Source organism: Pleurodeles waltl, chromosome 6 (genome assembly GCF_031143425.1).
Source record: "Pleurodeles waltl isolate 20211129_DDA chromosome 6, aPleWal1.hap1.20221129, whole genome shotgun sequence".
Classification (NCBI taxonomy): Eukaryota; Metazoa; Chordata; class Amphibia; order Caudata; family Salamandridae; genus Pleurodeles; species Pleurodeles waltl.
In genome coordinates, this window is record NC_090445.1 from 210,741,133 (window position 1) to 210,761,352 (window position 20,220).

Below are 20,220 nucleotides of genomic sequence, written 5' to 3' on the forward strand. Positions count from 1 at the left end.
CTGCAACCTGAAGAAAGAAGGAGGACTGCTGACCCTCAAGCCTGCAGAGAAGGAGGAAGACGACAACTGCTTTGGCCCCAGCCCTACCGGCCTGTTTCCAACTTCGAAAACCTGCTCCAGCGACGCATCCGACAGGGACCAGCAACCTCTGAAACCTCAGAGGACTGCCCTGGACTACAGGACCAAGAAACTCCTGTGAACAGCAGCCCTGTTCAAAACCAGCTACTTCTTTGCAACAAAGAAGCAACTTCCAAAGACTTCCCGGTTCCCGCCGGAAGCGTGAGACTCTACACTCTGCATCCAACGCCCTCGGAACGACCTGCAGAAAACCAACACCTCAGGGAGGACTCCCCAGCGACTCCGAGCCTGTGAGTAACTAGAGACGACCCCCCTGAGACCACACAGCGACTCCTGCAGAGAAAATCCAGTGGCTCCCCCAGACCACGACTGCCTGTAACAAGGGACCCGACGCCTGGAACCAACACTGCACCCGCAGCCCCCAGGACCTGAAGGAACCGAACTTCGATGCAGGAGTAACCCCCAGGCGACCCTCTACCTTGCCCAGGTGGTGGCTGTCCCGAGAAGCCCTCCCCATGCCTGCCTGCACCGCTAGAGTGACCCCCGGGTCCCTCCATTATTTCCTACCTGAAACCCGAAGCCTGCTTTGCACACTGCACCCTGCCGCCCCTGTGCCGCTGAAGGTGTGTTTTGTGTGCCTACTTGTGTCCCTCCCAGTGCTCTACAAAACCCCCCCTGGTCCGCCCCCCGAGGATGCAGGTACTTACCTGCTGGCAGACTGGAACCTGAGCACCCCTGTTCTTGTAAGTGTTTTACTTACCTCCTAATCTAACCTTTACTTACCTCCCCCAGGAACTGTTGATTTTTGCAGTGTCCACTTTGAAAATAGCTTATTGCCATTTTTACAAAGACTGTACATGATATTGTTTTCACTCAAAGTTCCTAAAGTATCTAAGTGAAGTACCTTACATTTAAAGTGTTTGATGTAAATCTTGAACCTGTGGTTCTTAAAATAAACTAAGAAAAGATATTTTTCAATATAAAAACCTATTGGCCTGGAGTAAGTCTCTGAGTGTGTGTTCCTCATTTATTGCCTGTGTGTGTGTATACAACAAATGCTTAACACTACCCTCTGATAAGCCTACTGTTCGACCACACTACCACAAAATAGAGCATTAGAATGATCTACTTTTGCCACTATCTTACCCCTAAGGGGAACCCTTGGACTCTGTCCACACTATTTCTTACTGTGAAATAGTATATAGAGAGCCAACTTCCTACATTGGTGGATCGGCGGACGGGTCTAAGACTTTGCATTTGCTGGACTACTCAGCCAATACCTGATCACACGACTAAATTCCAAAAATTGTCAATAGAAACTGAGTTTTGCAATTTGAGCTATTTTTCTAAATTTTTAGAGTCCTGCTAGGGCCTTGTGTAAGTCCCTATTAGCATTTATTTTAGAGTTTAAAAGTTTTGTAAAAGTTTGGATTAAGTTCTAGAAATAGTTTTAGATTCTTAAAAAGTATCCCAACTTTTAGAAAAATAATGTCTATCACAGAAGAGATGGTGGTGAAACTCAACCTCACCCCTTACCTTCCTACAGGCATGATAAATGAAGTGGGAGGAAATAAATGGGCGAGTCCTCTTAGGAATGTGCTCACAATAGGAGATTTAAAGAGTGAGGGCTGATCAGGTAGCTTAAGAAAGGCCGAAATGGCAGATAAATACCCTTTAATGGTACCCAAAGAAGAGCCCTGCTGGGCCAAAGAAAGAATGAACAGTAGGACCTCGGATAGAGGGGCAGAAAGGGGATCAACAGATTTGTTGGTACACCATGCCACAAATTTATTCCAACGACAGGCGTAAACAGTTTTGGCTGATGGACGCCTGGTTGCCAAGATAACATTGCAGACTTCGGATGAAGTGCAAAAGCTGTCAACTGTCGCCGCTCAATCTCCATGCATGAAGGCGGAGGCTGGACAGGTTCGGGTGAAGAACCCGTCCCCTGTTGCTGCGACAGAAGATCCACCGAAGAGGCAGTCTGAGTGGAGGATCGATGGACATGTTCAATAGCTCTCGATACCATACTCTCCGTGCCCAGTCCGGAGCCACCAAGATAACTTGGGCCAGGTCTTTCCTGATTTTCTTGAGAACTCCGGGCAGACGAGGTATAGGCAGAAAGGCGTTAAGGAGGCCAGAGTTCCACTTGAGACGAAAAGCGGCTGCGAGCGAGTGCCGCCTTGAAAACTCCAACACGCAAAGCAGCTGACATTGCACATTCTCTGCGGAGGCAAACAGATCTAACCAAGGCTCTCCCCACTGCTGAAAAAGACCTTGCGCCACCTCCGGATGGAGACGCCATTCGTGATCGGCTGTGCATCGACGGCTGAGTTCGTCCGCTCTGGCGTTGAGGGAACCCGCCAGATGTTGAACCATCAGGGTAATGCCCTGATGTTCCAGCCATGTCCAGAGGCGTAGTGCCTCCTGACAAAGGGTCCAGGATCCTACTCTGCCCTTTTTTATTGCAGTACCACATGGCAGTAGTATTGTACGTGAACACCTGCACCACTTTCCCTTTGAGAGAGGGAAAGAATGCTTTCAACGAAAGCCTGATTGCCCGGAGCTCCAGAAGATTGATATAGAGCCCAGACGCCGCCAGAGACCAGAGTCCTCTGATCTCCGCCTCTCCCATGTGGCCGCCCCAACCCAGAAGTGATGCATCTGTCACTATACAGAGATCTGGCTGGGGAACGGAGAGGGATCCGTCATGGACCCAATGCGGATTCGAAAGCCACCACTGCAGGTCTTTCGCAGTCCCCTCTGAGATCTGGACCATGTCGGAGAGATTCCCTTGATGCGGCGCCCACTGGAACTTCAGGTCTCACTGCAGAGCCCGCATTTGCCATCTGGCATGTGTTACTAGCAAGATGCAGGAGGCCATGAGGCCCAGCAGCCTCAGAGTCAGTCTCACCGGAACCCAAGACCGAGGCTGAAAGATCGGAATCATAGCCTGAATGTCTTCGAATCGCTTTTCGGGAGGATAAGCATGAAACTGAACTGTGTCCAGAACACCTCAGATGAAAGGGAGCGTCTGAGAGAGAGTCAGGTGTGACTTCGGCACGTTTATAGTGAACACCAGCGTGTGCAGGAGGTTCGCCGTAGTCTGAAGGTATGAGACGACTTTCTGGGGCGAGTCTGCCTTCAACAGCCAGTCGTCGAGGTAGGGGAAGACTGAGACCCCTAACATGCGCAGATGTCCTGCAACCACCACCATCACTTTTGTGAACACCCGAGGGGTGCTGGTAAGGCCGAAGGGGAGCACAGTAAACTGAAATTGCGCGTGACCTACCACGAATCGTAGGAAACGTCTGTGGGGAGGCAGGATGTGGATGTGGAAATAAGCATCCTGCAAGTCCAACGCTACCATCCAGTATCCTGGGTCCAAGGCAGACAGAACCTGAGCCAGGGTGTACTTTTTGAATTTCTCTTTCTTGAGGAAGTAGTTTAGGTCCCAAAGGTCTAGGAAGGGACGTAAGCCCTTGTCGTTTTTTGGTATCACAAAGTAGCGGGAACAACAACCACAACCTATTTCTGGGATAGGGACCTTTTCTATAGCTCCCTTGGCGGAGAAGCGCCAAATGATGCTCTGTAAAGTGACTGAAGGATGGAGGCATGGTTGGTGGAGCAGATTTGAAAGGGAGGGAGTAGCCCTTTCGAACTATCTGCAAAACCCACCTCTCCGTGGTGATGTTTTCCCAGTGGGGCAGGTGATGGCGAATCCTGCCACCAACTGGACGGGAGTGAGGCGAAGGACTAGGAGGGTTTGGAGGCTGCAGTGGGTGCAGAGGTGGACTGGGCAGACCTCTGGTTCCCTGTCCTACAGCCACGTGGGATTCCGCGTCCCAGGCCACGCAGAGGCTGAACAGCATGGGTGGCACGATGGCTGGGAGATTGACACGACAGGGAGCCCCTTCCGTGGCCACGAAAGGGGCAAAAAGCGGACTGTGGCAGGTGAGGGGCAGAGGAAAGACCGAAGTGCTGAGTCGTAGCTCAGGAATCCTTGAATCTCTCCAAGGCCAAGTCCGCTTTGTCTCCGAAGAGACGTGAGCCATCAAAGGGCATGTCCATGAGTGACTGTTGGACATCCCCAGAAAATCCAGAAGTACGCAACCAGGCGTGGACTCGTAAGGCCACCGTCGTAGCAACCGATCTGCCCAGAGAGTCGGTCGTGTCCAGTCCACAACAGATTGTGAAATTTACTGCATCTCTCCCATCGTTCACAGCTTGGGAGACGATAGCACGGGCCTCCTCTGGTATCTGAGGCAGGACTTGCGCAACCGTATCCCACAAAGAGTGGGTATAGCGCCACAAAAGGCATGCAGTGTTCACAAACCGCAGCGCAAGACCGGAGGAAGAAAATAACTTTCGCCAAACTGTTCCAGCCTTTTGGATTCCCTGTCCGGGGGTGAGGAAGGGAATGCGCCTGAAGAAGAGGAAGCTTGGATAACAAGACTCTCATGCGTGGGGTGTTGGGACAGGAATTTAGGGTCGTTTGGAGCGGGCCGATGGCGGCGTGCGATAGTCCTATTCACAGGAGCCCCTGTGTTGGGTTTGGACCAGGTACCCAAAAGGACATCGGTGAGGGCATCATTAAATGGCAAAAGGGGTTCTGAAGTAGAAGCCCAGGCTGAAGCACCTCCATCAGGAGATTAGACCTGACCACAACAGTGGGAAGCTCAAGACCAAGGCCCTCAGCTGCCCTACTGACCCCCATACCATAAGTTGCTCCCTCCGCCATAGCCACGGTAGGAGGAGACAGCATGCCAGCGTCAGAAGTATCCAGACCACTGGCTTCGCCCAATTCCTGAGCCCATTCCAGAGATGGGTCATCCTGGTATTCATAAGGGTCCAGGGAACCCTCCAATCCCTCCCCATATTGGTACCCATAATAAAAAGGGTCTGAATCCGACCTGGGGCGAATAGGCCCCATCGAAGTCGAAGGCGGCGTCGGCTGACGCCGCTCCGAGTTGTCGGGGATAAGAATTGGGTCGACGTCGATAGTGGGTACTACCGACGTCGGGAGCGTCGACAATTGATCCGGCGCTGGGGAAGGTCTCAAGGGTGCGACCGGCGCCGGTGCGGATCTGGAGGTGACCGCGGAACTGAAGCCACCGACGCAGAACCCGAAGGCCCCTCGGCCGAACCCCTTGGGCCTGAAGGCGCCGTACCAGGGTCGGACCCCCCAAAGATGAGGCGCATGGCCTCATAAAACTCTTTAAGATGGGCGGGGGTAGCTCCGGCTCCGGGAAGCTCAGGGAAGCGCAGAGCCGACCCAGACGCAGCTTCTGTGGACAGAGGCCTTGTGCGAGAACACTCCTCCAGAGTCACGTCGGCCGAGCGACAGGGCAAATTCGGAGAGCGATGGGACATCTTTGATGGCTTCTTACCTGGACCGAAGGATTTGGAAGAAGACAAGTGGTGATGTCTTCGCGATCGGTCTTGAGAGCTTCCTCTCGAGCTAGACTGGGACCTACGCGGAGTCGAGTGCCGGGCCGACAGGAGCTTTAGGGACCGCTCCCTCAAAGCCTTCGTGTGCATGGCCCGGCACTAGGAGCACGACTTCGGGTTGTGGTCGCGCTCGAGACACCACAGACAAACCCGATGAGGATCTGTCACCGACATTGTACGATGACAGACCTCACACGGCTTGAAACCGGTCTTCGGGGACATCCTTGATGCACGAAATTTCACACAAAATCTCAACAAAACAGTTGAATTCGGTCAAAAATAGACCAGGGTAGCTCTTCTCCAGCTCAGCGCATGGCACGTAAAGAAAAGAACTGACGTCACTGCATGAGGGCGGCATCTATATACTACTTCAGACATCACAGCGACTACGATGCCAAAGACGCCCGCGGAGTCGACCGATGCCACCTACCGACGCGCAAGGGTATTGCTCGAAGAAAAATCTCCAGATCCAGTATGACGCCTGGGGAAAATTCTAAGGTAAGGAATCTGCGACTAGAAGTCTCTATCAGATCACGTTATTATATAATAAACAGCAAGCACATTTCAGCATCCAAAATGAAATTCCAGTCATGGATTACAGCTCCTCATTCAGTTTTTATTCAACATTACAGCTTCTCTAAACTCATAGGTAAAAAACTATACTGATTATCCAAAGTACCAATACTTTAGTATATAGACAGCATGCTATAGGTCATATTTGTCCAGTAGTCATCTGGCCTTCCACATAGATCAATGGAATCAACAAATTGTTACAGAGTAAGTATTCGTTAGAGGGACCCCATATGCCCTTTGGTTACAAGATTATTAGATGCATAACGGCATATGTTTTTACAGGATCTTTACAAATCACCAGGTCGTAAAGTCACCAAGTAATTGTTGGGACCCTACTCCTTCCCTGTTCAAGGCTACTCGGGGCTTGGCCAAGAGGAACAACAATGCTGTTAGGCACTGCATTCCTTGTGTGGAATTCTTTACATAGCCTTAAAAAATTGTTTGTGGGTCAATCGCTATTTGATGAGCTGTCATGTCCTCTACAACTTTACAGTTTTCGCCCAGTATTTATATAGAGGTGGATAGGCTATGAGAGATTAATAAATCCAGTAGAGTCCTGTCCACAGCGGAGGGACTTATGTGGGGTAGTACAACTCTTGATCATGTGTCTCAAATCCTCCATTATCATAGGAGAACACCATAAGCTCCAGGAGATCACAGTAGACAACGCCAAAATAATGTTTTTCCAGATTACACTATAATGGTGCAGAGGAGACACAGCTCCTTTCTCGAAGTCAAATGACTGCGAACTCGACATCAGATATGCCCTCCTCTTTCTGGCAAGATTGAGTGTGACATCGGAGGGGAAGACGCTCTTCTTCAACTTCCAAGAAGATGCTTGGGATTGGCTGGAGGCCTCGGGGCATGTAATGTGGATCGCTCGGTGCGGACAGGAGCCGAAACTCATGGTGGCTCGGTTCTGCGTCGGCGGGGTGGGAGACCCGGGTCACGACGCTTTCCTTGATTGAAAACTGTGCCCAACTTGTATCATAAGAGAGAAGGGACAAGCCCTACAAAATGCTGCAGTGTTAAGTGAAAATCTCTGGGACTCAGACCTAGAAGAGGACTTGAGCAAGTTAATGAGTGATGACGGTTCGTCGACCACCTGTCATTCTCTTGCAGACTCAACAGTGATTCCCAAAATTACACCACTAACATTTGATAATATTATCTAACACTTGAAACAGAGAAACACTATTGCTTGTCATCGCCCCTGTGAACCTAGAGTCACCAGCTGTGCTATCCGTATCTGTAATGTGTAAGGATAATTTACTTACCCGTAAATCCGAGAGCACAAACACACATGTATATACCTTAAATGTTTATGTAAGAGTAAAATTTGTGTCTAGACTTTTAGTACATATATATCATATAAATGTGTAAGCAATCATGCAGTGTATGTTGACTCTTAAATTAGAGTTAACATCTTTCTGCAATCCAAGAAAAGAGCCTAGAAAGTATTAGCAATCTCATATAGAGAGAAAAACTGCAGTGAAAATACAAAGGCATTTTTAGCCAATAGGCTGCATCCCAATTAACATAGCAGTACCAAAAATCTGGCACCGTGCCTTTAAGGCACTGAGAACCGCCAGAATCCCACCATGCCTCAGAGGTGAGAGTGAGGTGACAGCTGGGCCACAGTTAGGTCCGTACTTTTTTCAGTGATGAAAAGAGTAAGCTAGAAGAGTAAGCTGCTGAACCTCTAGAATTACGTTCGGGGAGGCGGCGGGTTGCTTATGACTTTGATGACGATTCCACTGAAAGAAAACTAGGATTTACAGGTAAGTAACTTATCCTTCTCGTCCAGGGGATCCTCATCAATAGTCAAACACTGAATAGATTAGCAAGCCCAACCCACATCCCTGTGGACGGAGAGGTGGCAGCGCAAGCAGCTTACTTGTTCTAATTAAACACATTTTTAATAAAGCCTGACCCACTCGAGTGTCTGTCTTAGCATCTGAATCTATATAGTAATGCCTTGTAAAAGGATGTACCGACCTCCATGTTGCGGCTTTCCAGATTTCAGAGATGGGTACATTCTTCAGAAGGGCTGCCGTTGCCGCCTTGCCCCTTGTGGAATGGGCATTAGGTCTGACAGTCAATTGTTTGTTAGCCAATTGGTAAGCACATACAATACACGAGGCTATCCACCTGGAACTAGTTTGCTTTGAGGCAGCTATGCCCGTTCTCATGGAGCCATAGTTTGTGAATAATTGATCAGATTGTCTGATATCTTCAGTCTTATCAAGATAAAACTTTAACACTCTTTTTAGATCTAGGGAGTGCAAAGTTCTCTCTGCTGGCGTAGAAGGTTTGGGAAAGAATGGTGGAAGAGATATAGTCTGATTATTTTGAAAATCAGATTCTACTTTAGGTAGGAACCCAGGATGGGTTCTCATAACCACCTTGATTACATGAAACACCATGTAGGGTTCTTTTGAACAGAGAGCATAAATTTCGCTGACTCTTCTGGCTGAAGTAATAGCAACAAGAAAAGCTGTCTTCCATGTGAGATGTTGTAAAGAGGCTTTGAGTATAGGTTCAAAGGGTGGACCCATGAGTTTAGACAAGACCACGTTCAATTCACACAGAGGGGAAGGTGTACGAACTGGTGGAAAAACATTTTTCAAGCTCGCTAGAAAATCTTTAACCACTGGCATTGTAAAGAATGACGCTTGAGAGGCCGATTTACTGCAAGCAGTAATGGCTGACAAATGTACCTTAATTGATGAGAACTGCAACCCTTAATTCACCTGGTGAAGGAGGTAGGGTAAAATAACCTCCTCTTGAGCAAAAATTGGACTGTAGCCATTCTGGATATACCACATGTAGAATCTTTTCCACTTGAATGAATAAGAGCGCCATGTTGAGGGTCTTTTGGACTCCTTTAGAATATTCTTGCATTCCTGTGAGAGGCCTATATGGCCATACTGCAGGAATTCAGGAGCCATGCTGTCAAGCTCAGCGAGGGAAGATTGGGATGAAATACCTTCCCCTCTAATTTGTGGAGAAGATCCAGTCTGCACGGAAGCCTCCTGTGAGGCTTTTCTAATAGATGGAGGAGATGCGTGTACCACCACTGACGGGGCCATTTCGGGGCTATTAGTATCCTCCTAGTTTTGGCCCTGTAGAATTTGTTGATCACTGTGGGAATTAGGGGAATGGGAGGAAAAGTGTAGAGAAATGTCTCTGACCTGTCTATCAACAGGGCATTCCCCCTTTGTCCCTGGTCGGTAAAACCTGGATGCGAAGACTCTGCATTTTTTGTTATCTTCGTCGGCAAACAGGTCTATTTGCGGATACCCCCATTGTTGAAAATGCCTCTTATGACGTCGTTGTGAAGCACCCAGTCATACGAGTCTCAAAAGCTTTGGCTGAGAGAGTCCACTTGCATGTTCTGGGCTCCTGGGAGGTGAACCGCTGTGATCAACAGCCTCCTTGTTATTAGCCAGTGCCAGATGGTCTGTGACTCTCGAGGTAGAGGGTGAGATCGAGTGCCCCCGTTTGTTAGTACATTGTGGTTGTGTTGTCTGTTTGGACTAAGATGGAGTTGTCCTTGATGAATGGGTAAAAGGACTTGAGGGCTAGATGAACCACCCTCAACTCTAGCAAGTTGATGTGGTATTGCTGCTCCTTGTCCGACCACAGTCCTTGGGCTTGGAGCAAGCCAGTGTGAGCCCCCAGCCCTGAAGCAATGCATCCATTACCAGTGTTTGAGTAGGAGTGCTCTGATGAAAAGGAACTCCTACTAACAGATGTTGTTGGTGAGTCCACCATCGTAGTGAGTTTTTTGCCGCTGGTGAGAGAATTAGTCTGTCGTCCCATTTGTCTGCAAATTGGCTCCACTCATCCTCCAGATTTTCTTGAAGAGGTCTCATGTGAAACCTGGCATTCGGAACAATGAAAATGCAAGAGGCCATGGAACCTAGGAGTGATGCTATTTGCTTGCCCGTTGGTCGTAGAGTGTGAAGGATGCTGTGACACTTGTGTGTTACTGATAATAGTCTCTTCTCCGAAGGATACACTTTTTCGAGGTTTGTATCCAGTGTTGCTCCCAAGTAGTGGGGCCTCTGGGTTGGAGTACATATGGACTTTTGTAGATTTACTTGAAGACCGAGGGTTTTTAAGGTATTCAAAGTGATAAATGAGATGTTGCACGGTCTGCACTGAAGTGCTGCCTTTCAGTAGCCAATCATCGAGGTATGGGTAAATAAAAACCTTTTTCTTTCTTGAGTGTGTTGCTACTATTGCTACTCATTTGAAAAATGTGCGCTGGGCTGATTTTAGACCAAAGGGTAGTATCCTGCATTGGTATTGGTGGGATAGAACTACAAAGCGAAGGAATTTGCAGTGTTTCACTGCCACTGGGATGTGAAAATATGCATCCTGTAGATCTATTGAACACATTCAGTCCCCTTGATGGAGTTGGGGAAAGATTTGATGAAGGGCAAGCATCCTGACTTTTTCTTTCCGAATGTACTTGTTGAGATGTCTCAGATCTAAAATGGGTCTGAAGGCTCTGTCTGGGCCTTTTTTTCTGTACCAGGAAATAGTGGGAGTACACTACTTTTCCTCTCTGCGAAGGCGGAAATTCTTCTATAGTTCTTTTTTTGTAGCAGAGTGAGAACCTCTATTTGCAGGACAGGTTGTTGATGACAAGCTGTTTTTGTTGGTTGCACTGGAGGTAGAGGTGATTTGAAAAGTAGAAAATACCCATTTTCGACAATATTTAGAACCCATTTGTCTCTTTTTTTAGAGCGCCACTCGCTTATATAGTTCGTAATACTTCCCCCCCCACTGGAGAGGGTGACAGGATCAGGGGAAGCAAGTCCTCATTGTGTCCCTAATGTTTTGTTTGCAGACTGACTTTGTCTGTTCGTACCACGTTCCCTTGTTTGTTTTCTGGACTGGTAGAAAGGTCATCACTGCCTTTGCTGTTGCCTTTGAGCCCAGTGAGGGGTTTGAACCCTCTGCTGGTATGGACGTCTATCTGCGGTATTCATTGCGTCATTGTGTTTTTCTAGACCCATGGCCTTGAGTGTGTCCAATTCAGACTTCATTTTGGCCATTTCGTCGTCTGTGTGGGACAAAAACAGAGAATTTCCGGTGAATGGAAGATTCATGATGCAATGCTGTGCCTCTGGCTTGAGGCCTGTTAGGCAGAGCCAAGATGACTGTCTTGCACATATACCATGCGCATATCCATGAGCAGCTAGATCCGAGTCATCTGCAGCCGCAATTATTACTTGATGAACTATACAAGACCTATGTGACCCAAGTAGCTCCTTACTTACTGACGATGTCTGAAGAGGCCTTGTCCATTGGTAGCCTTCCTGTCTCTCAAAGGAAGGCAATGGTCATTTCCTTGCCAAATCCCAATAGGGACCCACTCCTTGTTGTTTCCTATAGACCATTAGCATTGCTCAACACCATTATTAAATTCTGGCGAAAATACTCATGGACCAGCTGGACCCCATGGTTCAGGCATTATTGCACCCAGATCAGAATGGGATCGTCCCCACACGTAATACCTCCCTAAATCAGTGGCGCTTCTTCAGTTATGAATTATGCCCGACATCCATGGCCTTGTGCTGAATGCCTGGTCCTGGACCTTGAAAAGGCCTTAGATTCTTTGGAATTGGGGTACTTCTTTGCCACACTATCCCAGTATGGCTTTGGCCACCATTTTCTTCGCTTAGTACAATTGCTATACACCAGCTCCCTAATAAGAGTCAAGAAGGGACCGCGGTTTCGGATGCCATCAATATACACAGGGCAACACGACAGGGCTGTACCCTATCACCACTATTATTCTCACTCACGAATGAACTATGATATGTTGCTTCATAGAAAGGACACGCACAACATTCATGACACAATCGCATCCACCCAAACCCAGTTTACAACTTTGTCTGGGTTGGGCGCAAATTGGGCAAAATCCCGACTGCTTCCCTTTCAACCAGATGTTCCTGATCCCTGCTTTACTCTGGATGGTACAAGATTAGATTGACAGCAACACACATTTAGATACTTGGGAGTGCAGGTTTATCCTGCTATGTCTGACCTTTTTGGGGGCAACGTTACTAAGGCGGTAATAGCTATAAGAGCACAGATGGCCTTTTGGAATACATTGCCACGGGGGGGGGTGGGTACAGCGGCGCTGCTGAAAATCATGGTTTTACCCCACCTTTTGTATTACTTCAGAAATCGGCCAGTGTACATCCCTGGTGTATTCTTTACTACGTTTACCAAACAGATCTGAGAATTATGTTGAGATGCAGGTTATCAATAGTGAAACTTTGAGCACTCACAGATAAAGGGGGTTTGGCCACTCCACATTTTGAACAGTACTATCTTGCCGTCCAGATTCAGCGAATAGCCAAGTGGATGGCAGGACTGCAAGTATCAGACATAGCTACATCCTCCCCCTAGCGGGATGCTACCAGCCATTTTACACTTGTTTCATCTGTGTACAAGAGCGCGTGCCCCTGCTTCTTTATTGCAGTGGGCTGCACTTAGTTTCTTTCACAGATGCCTACGCATCGCTAAACACATGATCCCTTATGCACTGGGACTAGTATTGTTGGGTATGCCAAGGCCTGGGGGACCCATGGCTAGAAATGAACTGTCAACATGGCATACAAGCAGGTGGATACCCACACGCTAGGGGACCTATATAGAGATGGGGCAGTGGCACCTTAGCAAACACTAATGGAGGAGGATGGCCTACCTCCTGGACAATTTTTGCTCCATACCTCATTACTTGCCACATTGGGACGTCACTGAGGGGACATGAACACGGAATCACCTATATATCTTATGATACAATACCTTCATGTGTTAGGTGGGGGCAGATGGTTCGCATTCACTCCGTTCCCACACTACCCCAAAGCTCCTTCCTTTACAACAATGTTGGGAAGTGGATTTATTACAGCTGAAACTGAGAAGGAATGGGCTGCTCTACTAGAAGGCCTGTGACATGTATCGGGTAACGCCCACTTCAGGAGTATTCAGCTGTAAATACCACAACAGGCTTATCTCACACTAGCGAACATAAACAGATTATATCATATAGTAGACGTGGCTTGCCTGCGTTTCTCTTATGTGGATGCTGACTTAATTCACATGCTCTAATCCTGCTACCGCTTACACACATATTGGACCAACATCACTTCCAGATTATTCGTTTGATCTGACCATCCAGGCATACAGAAGTGGGAAAGAACGGTTTCTTACCTGTAACTCCATTTCTCTCATAGGGGGATTTCCATTATAAGTCACTGTAGGAAAGTCACTCTTTTTGCCATGGTTACCCCCCACTATTTGCCTTTTTATCAGTGTGTTTAGACTGTTTTCACTAGGATCCTGCTAACCGGGACCCCAGTGATTGTGCTCTCTCCTCTAAATGTGGTTGCTTTGGTACCCTCCACACCCCACAATTGACAACAGACTGGTGTACCCCTGTGAGTTCCTAGTATATGGTACTTAGGTAACCAGAACATTGGTACACCAGGTGTCATCCATGGGCTGCAGCATGTATTATGCCACCCACGGGAGCCCATGCAAACTATGTCTGCAGGTCTGCCATTGTGGCCTGCGTGAAAAGGTGCATGTACACTTTCACTGCTGGTCACTGCACCAGGTCACCGTAAGTCACTCCTATGGTAGGCCCTTCTAGCCCAGAGGGTTGGGTGCAGGTGCCTCTGTGTGAGGGCATCCTTGCATGAGCAGAGGTGCCCTTACGAACTCCAGTTCCAATGCACTGGACTTCATACGTGAAGGGAAGCCATTTCACCTGTGTACTGGCCACAGGTCACTACTACCTGTGTCCAGCTACATAATGGTAACTCTGAACCTAGGCATGTTTGGTATCAAACATGTCAGAATCATTCCTCAATATTAATGGCAGTATTGGTGGCATGATTTTATGCACTCTTGGAGCTCCTCAATGGACCGCCCAGTATTGCTCCTACCAGTCATCCATGGTTTGCCGGCACCCCACACTGCTGCAACCCCTCAGACGGGTTTCTGCCCTCCTGCTGCTTGACCAGCTAAAGCAGGGGGAGGAAGAACAAAGGATTTCCTGTGGGAGAGAGAGGCAACAACTTCTACCTTGGAAATAAGTGCTACAAAGCTGGGGAGGGCTAGCCCCCCTGACCCCTTACCGCCACCGGCTTGCTTTGAAGAGGACATTTGGTGCCCTCCTTACATATTCCAGTTTGCAGTAGTCCAGGGACCCTGGTCTCTGCTATGGTGAGAAAGCACATAACGGAAAGGGGAGTGACCACTCCCCTGTCCATCACCACCCCAGGAGTGGTGCCCAGAGCTCCTCCAGGTGGCCACTTGATTCTGTCATCTTGAAAATAAGATGTGCAGAGGCCCCCTAGGAGCATCTGGTTGGTCAGGACAAGTGACTGACGTCAGTGACCTCCTCTGAAAGGTAGTTACCCTGCAAAGACACCAAGCCCCCTGTTAGGGCTATCTAGGGACTCCCTTGCGGGTAGGTCCCCAGATTCGGTGTGCAAGACTCCACCAGGACATGTCTGCATCGGCTTCTTCTGCTCCTGGCCACCGGAACCCGCTGTTGGCCTTCACAAGAAACAAACAAGCCTGACACTCCTGAGACAACCTCACCTTGCAAAAAAAAAATCTACGGCTCCTTCCAGTAATTGCAACATTTCCACGGCTCTGCATCCTTTGGGGTCGGCAAGACTTCAGCTGCACCAAGGAAGCAAGAAGGAAGATCTCTTGGAGTGAAGGAGTCACTCCCCTGCATCCGCAGGCACCCAAGGCAACAACGTCCAGCTGCTGCGATCCGCTCTTCACAGGAACTGCGTGGATCCTCCAACATAAGTGGTGGTCCTGAGTGGTCCTCTTGCCCCTCTCTGCACTCTCTCCATCTTGGGAGATGGTGAGCCCTTGCCTCTCCTTGCAGGACAGTACCCCGCATTTTCAGGCTCCAAGTAGCCCCGGCCTCCAGCACTTAATCCTTGCAAAGACAGTCTCTCCTCTGCAGCTCCAGCGACGTGGGACTCCTCTCCAGGTGTGCTGACTGGGCCTCTCTGCAACTTACCGTGCTTGCTGTCAAAGGGTTGCCTGTGGGGGCTGCGACTGCTTCTGCTGGCTCTTCCAATTGCTGAGGGTCAGCCCGGACACCCCTCCAAGGATCGAGTCTCCTGGACCTTGCTGGTCCTCTTCTCTGGAAAACCTCTTCTGCCCAGATTTGCATTTGCACTTGTTGGTGGTCCTCCAGACTAACCATCTGCGACCCGGAGACCGGCTTGGGACATCAACTGCATGACTCCAAGGACCTCCCTCCAGCTCCTGGGCTCCACAGCTTTTCTTTGTCTTTCCTTGTCGAACTGGATCTTTATCCACCGAAGGGGGGATAGTGGCTCCTGCCCTACCTGGGCATTCCTGCGTGGACTGGACTCTGTCCACTTCTTTTGCAGATCCTCTTCGTCTGGAATCCACTGTTGGGTTCCACTGGACTGGTTCTGGTCTTGCAATCTCCCTATTCCAAGTCCCCTTGTTAGTCTTTGGGAAGACCATGTAACTTACATCTGCTCTCCTGGTCGCTGGGGGTCACCTGATACTCACCTCTTGGGGTCTCAAGTTCTCCCAGCTCCCTTCTAACTACTCCAGATCCTTGGGTGGGGGACCTAACTTTGTATTCCACTATTTTAGTATATGGTTTGGCCCCCATAGGGTCCTAGCTATTTTCTGCTATTATTCGCCAATGCTTGTTGTCCCTATATGCTAATTCCTAATATCCACTGAATATATATATATATATATATATATATATATATATATATATATATATATATATATATATACACATATATATATATATATATATATATAGAAAATGTCACTTACCCAGTGTACATCTGTTCGTGGCATTAGTCGCTGCAGATTCACATGTTGTGCACATTCCGCCATCTGGTGTTGGGCTCGGAGTGTTACAAGTTGTTTTTCTTCGAAGATGTCTTTTTTCGAGTCACGAGACCGAGGGACTCCTCCCATTTCGACTCCATTGCGCATGGGCGTCGACTCCATCTTAGATTGTTTTACCCGCAGAGGGTGCAGTAGAAGTTGTGTATGCTAGTAATAGTGCCCATGCAATGGAGTGAATACGTATGTACATAATGAAGTTTAAAGTAATATATTTACAAATTTACAAATGTTCAAGATCAACTTCTAAACGGCTACAGGCTCCCGGGGAGGCGGGTGGGCGCATGTGAATCTGCAGCGACTAATGCCACGAACAGATGTACACTGGGTAAGTGACATTTTCCGTTCAATGGCATGTGTAGCTGCAGATACACATGCTGTGCATAGACTTGTAAGCAGTTATCTCCCCAAAAGCGGTGGTTCAGCCTGTAGGAGTTGAAGTTGTTTGAAATAATGTTCGTAGTACTGCTTGGCCTACTGTGGCTTGCTGTGTTGTTAGCACATCTACACAGTAGTGTTTGGTAAATGTATGAGGCGTAGACCATGTTGCTGCTTTACATATTTCGTTCATTGGAATATTTCCTAGAAAGGCCATGGTAGCACCTTTTTTTCTGGTTGAGTGTGCCTTTTGTGTAATAGGCAGCTCTCTCTTTGCTTTAAGATAGCAGGTTTGAATACACTTAACTATCCATCTAGCAATGCCCTGTTTAGAAATTGGATTCCCTGTATGAGGTTTTTGGAAAGCAATAAATCATTGTTTTGTTTTGCGAATTAGTTTTGTTCTGTCAATGTAGTACATTAACGCTCTTTTGATGTCTAATGTATGCAGTGCTCTTTCAGCTAAGAATCTGGCTGTGGGAAGAACACTGGTAATTCTACTGTTTGATTTAAGTGGAACGGTGATATGACTTTTGGTAAAAATTTTGGATTTGTTCGTAGAACTACTTTATGCTTGTGTATTTGAATAAATGGTTCTTGTATGGTAAATGCTTGAATTTCACTCACTCTTCTTAAAGATGTGATGGCAATAAAAAATTCAACTTTCCATGTTAAGTATTGCATTTCACACAAGTGCATGGGCTCAAAAGGTGGACCCATGAGTCGTGTTAAGACAATGTTGAGGTTCCATGAAGGAACTGGTGGTGTTCTTGGTGGTATAATTCTCTTTAGACCTTCCATAAATGCTTTTATGACTGGTATTCTAAATAGAGAAGTTGAGTGCGTAATTTGCAGGTAAGCTGAAATTGCTGTAAGATGTATTTTAATGGAAGAAAACGCTAGCTTTGATTTTTGCAAATGTAGTAAGTATCCTACGATGTCTTTGGCAGATGCGTGTAAGGGTTGAATTTGATTATTATGGCAGTAATAAACAAATCTTTTCCACTTATTTGCATAGCAATGTCTAGTGGTAGGTTTCCTAGCTTGTTTTATGACCTCCATACATTCATGTGTAAGGTCTAAGTGTCCGAACTCTAGGACTTCAGGAGCCAGATTGCTAGATTCAGCAATGCTGGATTTGGGTGTCTGATCTGTTGTTTGTGTTGCGTTAACAGATCTGGTATGTTTGGTAGTTTGACATGAGGCACTACTGAGAGGTCTAGTAGTGTTGTGTACCAAGGTTGCCTTGCCCATGTTGGTGCTATTAGTATGAGTTTGAGTTTGTTTTGACTCAGCTTGTTTACTAGATAAGGAAGGAGTGGGAGAGGGGGAAAAACGTAAGCAAATATCCTTGACCAACTCATCCATAACGCATTGCCCTGAGACTGATCTTGTGGGTACCTGGATGCGAAGTTTTGGCATTTTGCGTTTTCCTTTGTTGCAAATAGATCTATTTGTGGTGTTCCCCAACTCTGGAAGTAAGTATTCAGTATTTGGGGGTGAATCTCCCATTCGTGGATCTGTTGGTGATCCCGAGAGAGATTGTTTGCTAACTGATTCTGAATTCCTGGAATAAATTGTGCTATTAGGCGAATGTGGTTGTGAATCGCCCAATGCCATATTCTCTGTGCCACGAGACACAACTGTGTTGAGTGTGTGCCTCCCTGTTTGTTTAGGTAATACATCGTTGTCATGTTGTCTGTTTTGACAAGAATGTGTTTGTAGCTTATTATGGGTTGAAATGCTTTCAGCGCTAGAAATACTGCCAATAGTTCTAAGTGATTTATGTGAAACTGTTTTTGGTGAGTATCCCATTGTCCTTGGATGCTGTATTGATTGAGGTGTGCTCCCCACCCTATCATGGAGGCATCTGTCGTTATTACATATTGTGGCACTGGGTCTTGGAAAGGCCGCCCTTGGTTTAAATTTATACTGTTCCACCATTGAAGCGAGGTGTATGTTTGGCGGTCTACCAACACCAGATCTAGAATTTGACCCTGTGCCTGTGACCACTGTGATGCTAGGCACTGTTGTAAGGGCCGCATGTGCAACCTTGCGTTTGGGACAATGGCTATGCATGAGGACATCATGCCTAAGAGTTTCATCACCATTTTGACTTGTTTTTTTTTTATTTGGATACATGGCCTGTATTACATTGTGAAATGCCTGAACTCTTTGTGGACTTGGAGTGGCAATCCCTTTTGCTGTGTTGATTGTCGCCCCTAAGTATTGCTGTGTTTGACACGGCAGAAGGTGTGACTTTGTGTAGTTGATTGTGAAACCTAGTTTGTGGAGGGTTTCTATGACATACTCTGTGTGTTGTGAACACCTTTCTAGCGTGTTGGTTTTGATTAACCAATCGTCTAGGTACGGGAACACATGTATTTGCTGCCTTCTGATATGTGCAGCTACGACTGCTAGGCACTTTGTAAAAACTCTTGGCGCAGTTGTTATTCCAAATGGCAACACCTTGAATTGGTAATGTATCCCTTGGAATACAAACCTTAAGTACTTTCTGTGTGAAGGATGTATCAGTATATGGAAATATGCATCCTTTAGGTCTAGTGTTGTCATGTAGTCTTGTTGTTTGAGTAGTGGGATTACGTCTTGTAATGTCACCATGTGAAAGTGATCTGATTTGATGTAGGTATTTAATGTTCGGAGATCTAATATAGGTCTCAGAGTCTTGTCTTTTTTGGGTATGAGAAAGTACAGAGAGTAAACTCCTGTTCCTTTCTGGTGTTCTGGTACTAATTCTATTGCTTCTTTTAGTAGTAATGCCTGAACTTCTAGTCCTAGAAGATTTATATGTTGTTTTGACATATTGTGTGTTTTCGGTGGTACGTTTGGAGGGAATTTGAGAAATTCTATGCAATAACCATGCTGGATAATTGCCAGTACCCAAGTGTCTGTTGTTATCTCCTCCCAATGTTTGTAAAATTGGCTTAGTCTCCCCCCCCACAGGTGTTGTGTTGGGGATGTGTGACTTGGAAGTCACTGCTTGTTTTGAGGGGTTTTGGGGCTTTGGAACTTCCCTCTATTTTTTTGGAATTGTGCCCCTCTATATTGCCCCCGAAAACTCCCCGCTGATATTGGCTTTGATAAGTGGGCCTTGCTTGTGAGGTTGTGGCCTCTGTAGGTTGACCTCGAAACCCTCCCCTAAATGGTGTTTTGCGAAATGTGCCTCTGCTTTGTGGGGAGTAGAGTGCGCCCATGGCTTTTGCGGTATCAGTATCTTTTTTGAGTTTTTCAATAGCAGTGTCGACTTTCGGCCCAAACAACTGCTGTTCATTAAAGGGCATATTCAGCACAGCTTATTGTATTTCCGGCTTGAATCCTGACGTACGCAACCATGCGTGTCTCCTTATCGTTATTGCAGTATTTACTGTCCTTGCAGCTGTATCTGCTGCGTCCATTGATGACCGTATCTGATTATTGGAGATACTTTGTCCTTCATCTACCACTTGTTGTGCCCTTTTCTGGAACTCTTTGGGTAAGTGTTCTATGAAATGCTGCATTTTGTCCCAATGAGCTCTATCGTATCTTGCCAAAAATGCTTGTGAATTGGCAATACGCCATTGGTTTGCTGCTTGTGCTGCAACTCTTTTACCCGCAGCATCGAATTTGCGACTCTCCTTGTCTGGAGGTGGTGCATCTCCCGAGGTATGAGAGTTTGCTCTCTTGCGAGCTGCCCCAACAACCACAGAATCTGGTGTTAATTGCTGCGTAATATAAACAGGGTCTGTTGGTGGTGGCTTGTACTTTTTTTCCACCATTGGAGTT

General features: G+C 47.2%; 1 protein-coding gene across 9 annotated transcripts in view; it reads right to left on the reverse strand.

Moving 5' to 3' along the window:
• The window catches only part of HDAC5 (histone deacetylase 5), a 962,367-nt gene that overhangs the window by 399,250 nt on the left and 542,897 nt on the right, over positions 1–20,220 (reverse strand). The gene's annotated exons all lie outside the window — the stretch shown is intronic.